Source organism: Miscanthus floridulus, unplaced genomic scaffold (assembly GCF_019320115.1).
Source record: "Miscanthus floridulus cultivar M001 unplaced genomic scaffold, ASM1932011v1 os_2503, whole genome shotgun sequence".
NCBI lineage: Eukaryota > Viridiplantae > Streptophyta > Magnoliopsida > Poales > Poaceae > Miscanthus > Miscanthus floridulus.
This window is the reverse complement of record NW_027098346.1, coordinates 1-6,922: the sequence shown is the minus strand read 5'-3', so window position 1 is coordinate 6,922 and position 6,922 is coordinate 1. Positions and strand designations below refer to the sequence as shown.

Sequence of the window (6,922 nt, the reverse complement as noted above, 5' to 3'; positions counted from 1 at the left end):
CGGCAGGCGATAGTGGGTTGCGCCATTGCTGCTTGCAGACAATTGATGGTGACTGTGTCAGAGCTCAGAGCTCACTAGCAGGAGGCCAGCAGGAGCGCAAGCAACAATCGCATCCCCTGCTCCCATACTTGGAGTTGGAGAAGGTTCTGTTTCAAAAACCCTATATCTATATGCTTTCTGTATCATCTCAGACCTCAGTTGGATGTTGAGCTTGACATGTCCGTTTAGATTATTCCATTCAGGCTGCATTTGGTTTCCCAAAGAAAACATGTGCGCCATACTAGTAGAGAAAAGGCAGCAGTACACTGTTTAACTTCCAGATTACTGCTAAAGCAAGCAATATCTGTTTACAATTAACCCAGGCAAATACTTTGTGACTAAAAATGTGAAGTCACTCTATCTCCCCTCTATCACTGTAAGAGTCATAGTGTTCTTAGAGTTCATAATGCCTTCTCTCACTTTCTCCATATCACTATTTCTCCATGAAAAATATGCTGGGTGATTTGGCGTTGGTAGTGCTGTGCACCCATTCTCCAAGTTGAACACAACAGAAGATGTCAATGGCCTATCATCCGGATTTTCCTGCACACACAAAAGCCCCATGTGGATGCAAAGTGAAGCTTCATCTGGTAAGCAGTTGTCCACAATACGTTTGTCTACCAGATCTTTTGCTTTTCCTTCATTCCAAAGGTTCCATGCCTGAAACAATCACACCATTCTTTTAGATTGCGTAACACTGTACATTTAAAACCTTTTAGTATGAGGAGATTAAAAGGTAATCATATTTGCTTACATAGACTATAAGGTTGGGGTAATCTGGGATGCGGTCAACAGAGCTTATCTTTATACCGCTCACAATCTCCAAAAGTAGAACACCGAAGCTATAGACACCGGACTTCACAGAGAAAATGCCTCCCATTGCATACTCAGGAGCCATATAGCCACTGTTAAGACCATTTCATTTGCGAAAGTTATGAGAATGAATTGGCTTTAATCATAGGTTAATTTAAGTATTGGGATTAAAGTAACCACTCACTATGTCCCAACAACTCGCTTGGTATTAGCATTTTCTTGATTATCACCAAAGATCCTTGCCATGCCAAAGTCGGCTATCTTGGGTCTCATCTCGCATCTAGTAACACATTACTAGCTTTGAGGTCCCTATGAATTATTGTCAATCTTGAATCATGGTGGAGGTATAAAAGTCCCCTTGCAACTCCTTTGATTATCTTGAACCTTGTTGGCCAATCTAATGGTGCATTTCTTGCACAATCTACAATGAACAATTATAGAATTATGAAAAATGTAATTATATCATAAGTCAACCACCTATTGAACTCGTGGTAAATTTTAGTAGAACATACTGAAAATGATAGCATCCACGCTTTTATTAGGCAGGTACTCATAAATCAACAGCTTCATCTCCCTCAATGCAGCAACCAAGAAGCCTAACCAAGTTTCTATGCTGTAGCTTGGCAATTAGAACAAACTTCATTTCTGAACTCCTGAATTCCTTGATTCGAGTCCCTACTAAGTCTTTTGATAGCAACCTCTTGACCACCTTCTAATGTCCCCTTTGTAGTTATCATAGAAAAGCAAGATTAGTATATGTAGTGCAGATTAATTAATTAGATAATCAGCCATGGAAAGCAAAGGTAGGAACTTCCATCGTAAAGTACCTTATAAACTTTGCCGAAACCTCCTTGTCCAATCATAACGTATTGGAGAAGTTGTTTGTTGCGACTAGAATATCTTGGAATTTCAGAATGGAAGTTCAAAATCATTGGTAGTTTTTTTCTTCTCCAAGTTCATCTGAAGTAAACACCTCCATGGATTAGTGTCTTGTGATTTTCCAAATTTCTTTCCCTTCCTGCTTCCCAAAAGTTGTTTAGTATTTGTTCTTAAGTAACTGAGATCAGTATACAGAATGGAAAACATACCTCTAAACTTGCAGACCCATATAAGCAAAATGGACGTGAGAACAATAACCCCTGCTAAAGTTGTAGTATAATTTTTATTGTGTTTGTTTTGTCCTTTTACCTGCAAAGCAGGCAAATTTATCATATAGTGCTAAGTCAATATCATACGCTACATAGTTCAGTCTTCAAACAGCTGAACAAGTGCTAAGATCATACAATACACAATAGTATAATACCTTTATCATTAAGTTGATAGGAATTATGATGGCATCTTAACTAGATGTACAAGAAATTAAGATCACTGGGAATGAACGAAAAAAACTGTAAATCTCAGTTCAGAATCTATTCCTGATACATATATATCGGCTCTAACAAGCATGTAGCCATACATTATGATCGGCTTATGACTCTAGGATGTGAGCAGATTCTGAAATTAGTTGCAACCATCCTGATCCTACAACATGTTGTCCTGATCTCGGTGCCTATTTTGCATACCAGATAGATGAAAGATCAAGTTCCAGAGGACTACAGACACAGCTAATGGTGTTTTGTTATCTGCATATTTTGCATTCTAGATGTACGGGTATAAGTGATAAAATGATGGGGAAACTATAAAACGGGCATGCCACAAGTGGGGAGCCACTCATAGGGATGCCCAGCTTGGGTAAGAATTTCTTGTGATATGAAATGGTACCTGACAACATGCCTGCAACACGGAGGTATAGCGTCTCATGGGTATCAGCAACAGCAGTACTGTAGCCACAGTAGGGGCATGCGCCAAAGTCAGCCCTGCTGTCACATCTAGTTACTGTAGCAGCATAGCAGCTATACTAGGACTAGATGTATATAGTTGTATATATATTGTCACTTGCAACTCAGTAAAGAGATAGTTTAGTTTTGCCATCTCCTATACAGAGCTCCGGCCAACGCTGGTGTCTTTGCTGTGTGTGTATGCTCTGTCCTCCCTTTCTTCTTCTAACTCTAGCCATAGTGTGTGGTCGGACAACGTTTGTCGTGGTCGACAAGACTATTGAGTGGTCGACTCACCTGAGCCGGTGATCTGTGGGCCAACAAGTGTATCGGAAGCCGTACAAGCGTCGTCGCCGGACTAACCGCTGGCGATGATGGACGGTTTAGAATTTGGGCGACAGCAGTGGCACTGCTGTGGCTGGCCCAGCCACGACAGGAGGTCATTGTGCGCACGGTGCGGGAGGTCAGCGGCACCAGTTGGCCGACGTTGACTCGCACCAACCTATGGAGAGTGGTCGGTGACCTATGAAGGTCAAGCTCAGAGCCCGACAAGCTTCTGGAATGCTATTGACAAGGGCACCGAAAATGAAGAAGACGACATGTCAGCGTTAGAGGCTATCCTCGCTGCTGTACCCAGCGGGAGTACAAGGAGCCGTTGGGGACAAAAAGCTCTGCTAAGGAGACGTGGGAGGCCATTGCGGCGATGCGCGTCGGTTCCGACCGCGCAAAGAAGGCGATGGCCCAGCTTCTGAAGCAGGAGTACGCCAACCTTAAGTTCAAGGATGGTGAATCGGTGGAGGACTTCTTCCCCTCCGCCTGCAGATGCTCATCAGCAAGCTGAAGAGCCATGGCGTCACCATCAACGAAGAGGAGGTGGTCTCCAAGTACCTCCACTCCGTGCCGGCAAAGTACATCCAGATCGCTTTCTCCATAGAGACGATGCTGGACTTGTCCACCATCACCCATTGTAGGATGTGACAGGCCGTCTACGGGTGGTGGACGAGCGCCTGGAGCATGCGACAGCAACGAAGGACAGTGGCAAACTGCTGCTGACAGAGGAGTGGGCTGCTCAAAGGAACTCCGAGGTATCCTCCTCCAGCCGCGGTGGCAATGGCAAGCACCGCGGCAAGGCTTATTCGGAGAAAAGAAGCAGGTCGACCCCAACGCCTGCCGGCACTGTGGAAAGATGGGTAATTAGGCACGGGAGTTCCCAAATCGTAAGCAGGAGAAGAAGGCTAAGGCTCATCTGGCGCAAGCTGATGATGATGAGGCCATTATCCTGATGGCGACGTTCTATGCACTGCATGACGTTGAAGCCGAAGAGAAGGCAGAGGTAATGGCGGTGGAAGGGCCTAGGAAGGTCCTGAAGGCTGTCAACCTCGACGAACCGCGCGTCCAAGTCCACCTCGGATGTGTGGGTGGCGAGCAGGAGCAGCGGTGGTATATGGACTCTGGCGCCAGCAACCACATGACGGGCTCCAAGGCAGCCTTCTCCGAGCTCGACGACGATGTGACCGGTACGGTGAAGTTCGGTGACGGCTCAAGGGTGGCAATCCGAGGGCACGGCACCATCATGTTCAGGTGCTAGAACGGCGAGCACCGCGCGCTAACGGATGTATATTACATCCCGCAGCTGCGTTCAAGCATCATCAGCATTGGCCAGCTGGATGAGCGCGGTAGCGAGGTACTAATTAAGGACGGAGTCCTTAGGATCAGGGATCGGGAGCAGCGACTTCTTGCCAAGGTGAAGAGGTCTCAGAACCGGTTGTACCTGCTCGATCTGAAGGTAGAGCAGCCGGTGTGTCTGGCGGCAAGGCACACCGAGGAGCCGTGGCTGTGGCATGCCCGGTTTGAACATCTCAGCTTCGACACGCTTGGTCGGCTGGAGAAGATGGTCCGAGAGCTGCCCCACATCGAGCACAGAGGCGAGTTGTGTGACAGCTGCCTGGCCGGGAAGCAGAGGAGGCTGCCGTTCCCAAAGGTGGCCAAGTATCGCGCGGCGGACGCTCTTGAGCTCGTCCATGGCGATCTCTGTGGGCCAATCACACCAGCCACAAACAGTGGTCGGCGGTACTTCCTCCTGCATGTGAATGATTACAGTCGTTACATGTGGCGGCAACTCCTGACAAGCATTGATGAAGCGGCGGCGGCGATCAAGAAGTTCAAGATGCGCGCGGAGGCCGAGAGCGGCAAGAAGCTGCGCATGCCGAGGACTGATCGCGGCGGTGAATTCACTTCAGTGGAGTTCGCTGCGTACTGTGCGGATCAGGGTGTGGTGCGACACCACACCGCGCCGTACTCATCACAGCAGAATGGCGTGGTGGAGCGGCGGAACTAGACGGTGGTTGGCATGGCTCGATCCATGATGAAGGCCAAGGGGGTAAGGTTCTGGGGTGAGGCGGTGACCACGGCGGTGTTCATCCTCAACCGCGCGCCCCTAAGGCCCTGAAGGGCAAGACGCCGTTCGAAGCTTGGTATGGACGCAAGCCGAGTGTGTCCTTCCTCCGGACATTCGGCTACATCGGCCACGTCAGGAAGACGAAGCCGGTCCTCACCAAGCTGAAGAACAGGAGCACACCAATGGTGTTCCTGGGCTACGCGGAAGGTACCAAGGCGTTGTTACTGTGCAAAGCCATTGCAGTGAAAATTCTATGCATGAATAATGTAGCACAGATAACCAATGCAAGGATCAAATTAAGTTTATCTATATATAGAATTATAGACATATGAGATGAGATGAGATGAATAGCACACCAGCATCGAAGCCTGCAGTCCGGATGTACAGCGTGCCATTGCCAGCAGTATCACCCACCCTCTCTGTGTCAATCAACTCCCCGGACCACACCAAGCACCTCATCCCGCCCATCGTGCCTCTGCTGCTCAAGTTGGCATAGGCGTACGCCACGCAGGAGCAGTTGTTGGCGCAGTCCATGGCGCATTCCTCGGAGGTCCGGTTCTCAACGAGCACGAACTTGTCTGGCGGTTTTATCCCCGGCAAGGCCACGAAACCACCGTGGCCACACCGCAGGGCCTCCTTCCGCCGGCACCCCTGGGCTACGTTACACCGATACTTCCCTGAACTACCGTACCGGTATCGCGATACGTATCGGATACGTCGATACGCCGATACGCCGCCGATACGGTATCGGTGAAGTATCGGGAAATACATCAATAAAAATAAATAAATTAAATCCCGATACGTCGCCGATACGACCCATTTAGACAGCCCTCAAAGCCTGCTAGTTACACATTCACAGCATCACCACCATTGCATCGAGCCAGGAACGATGGGCTGCCCGCTCCTGCCACCGCCGCCGACGCCGCGCCCGCCCGGTCCGCCTCCGCCCGGCTCTACGTCCTGCCCTCTCCTTCCTCCGCTCTCCCTCCTCCTCTCCTCGCAACCTTCCCTCTCCTTCCTCCTCCCCTGTTTCCTTCCTATCCTCCTCCTCCCTCTCGAAAGCTCCTTCCGTTTTGCTGCCTCAGGTCAGCGATCCATACAACTTCTAGATCTCCGATCAGTTCTTAATCTGCATTCCAACTTTGAAACTCTAGATTTCTTTTATTGTTGTTGTTTAGGGATGGCAAGTGGTAGTGGAAGTTCTCCGTTGCATGTCTCTGAACCTAGTAGTGTCAATGTAGCAAGTGATGGCGATAGTGTTCCTGAAGTGAATGAGATCTGTGATCCTAAATATCCTCTCTGGAGGCATGTTAATAAGATCGAGAACAATGGCCCTGATGGAGGAAATGTAGTATTAGACTGCAAATTTTGCGGCAAACAAATATCTGGTAGCTATACTAGAATCAGAGCACATTTGTTGAAGATACCAAACCAAGGTGTGCACATTTGCAAACAGGTGACAGTACCAATTCTTCAGCAACTTCGCAAGGAAGTGGCTGATGCTGAGGCAGCGATCTCCAACAGCAAACCGAAGAGTGTTCCCCTGCCAATACAGATAGGGAGTACAGGATTACCCCCTTCTGGAGGTACAAATGCCCAGTCAAAGAGAAGAAAGAGGCAATCAGGGATTGACGAAAGCTTTTTCCGTGAACGTCGCCAAATTGTTGATGCTCTCGTTGGAAGAATGTTCTATATAGGAGGTATGGAACTTGATTCATTGAAAGAATCTTAGTATCAATTTGATTCAAAACATTTTTCTGATTGCTATGTTTTTCCTTGTCTTTGTAATCTGCAGGTGTTCCATTCAATTTAGCAAGAAACCCAAATTTTCGAGCTTTAATAATGTATCTTGCAA

At 48.1% G+C, this 6,922-nt stretch overlaps 1 pseudogene; it reads right to left on the bottom strand.

Moving 5' to 3' along the window:
* Positions 1–267: 267 nt before the first annotated feature.
* Positions 268–5,601, bottom strand: LOC136535088 (G-type lectin S-receptor-like serine/threonine-protein kinase B120; annotated as a pseudogene).
* Positions 5,602–6,922: the final 1,321 nt, after the last annotated feature.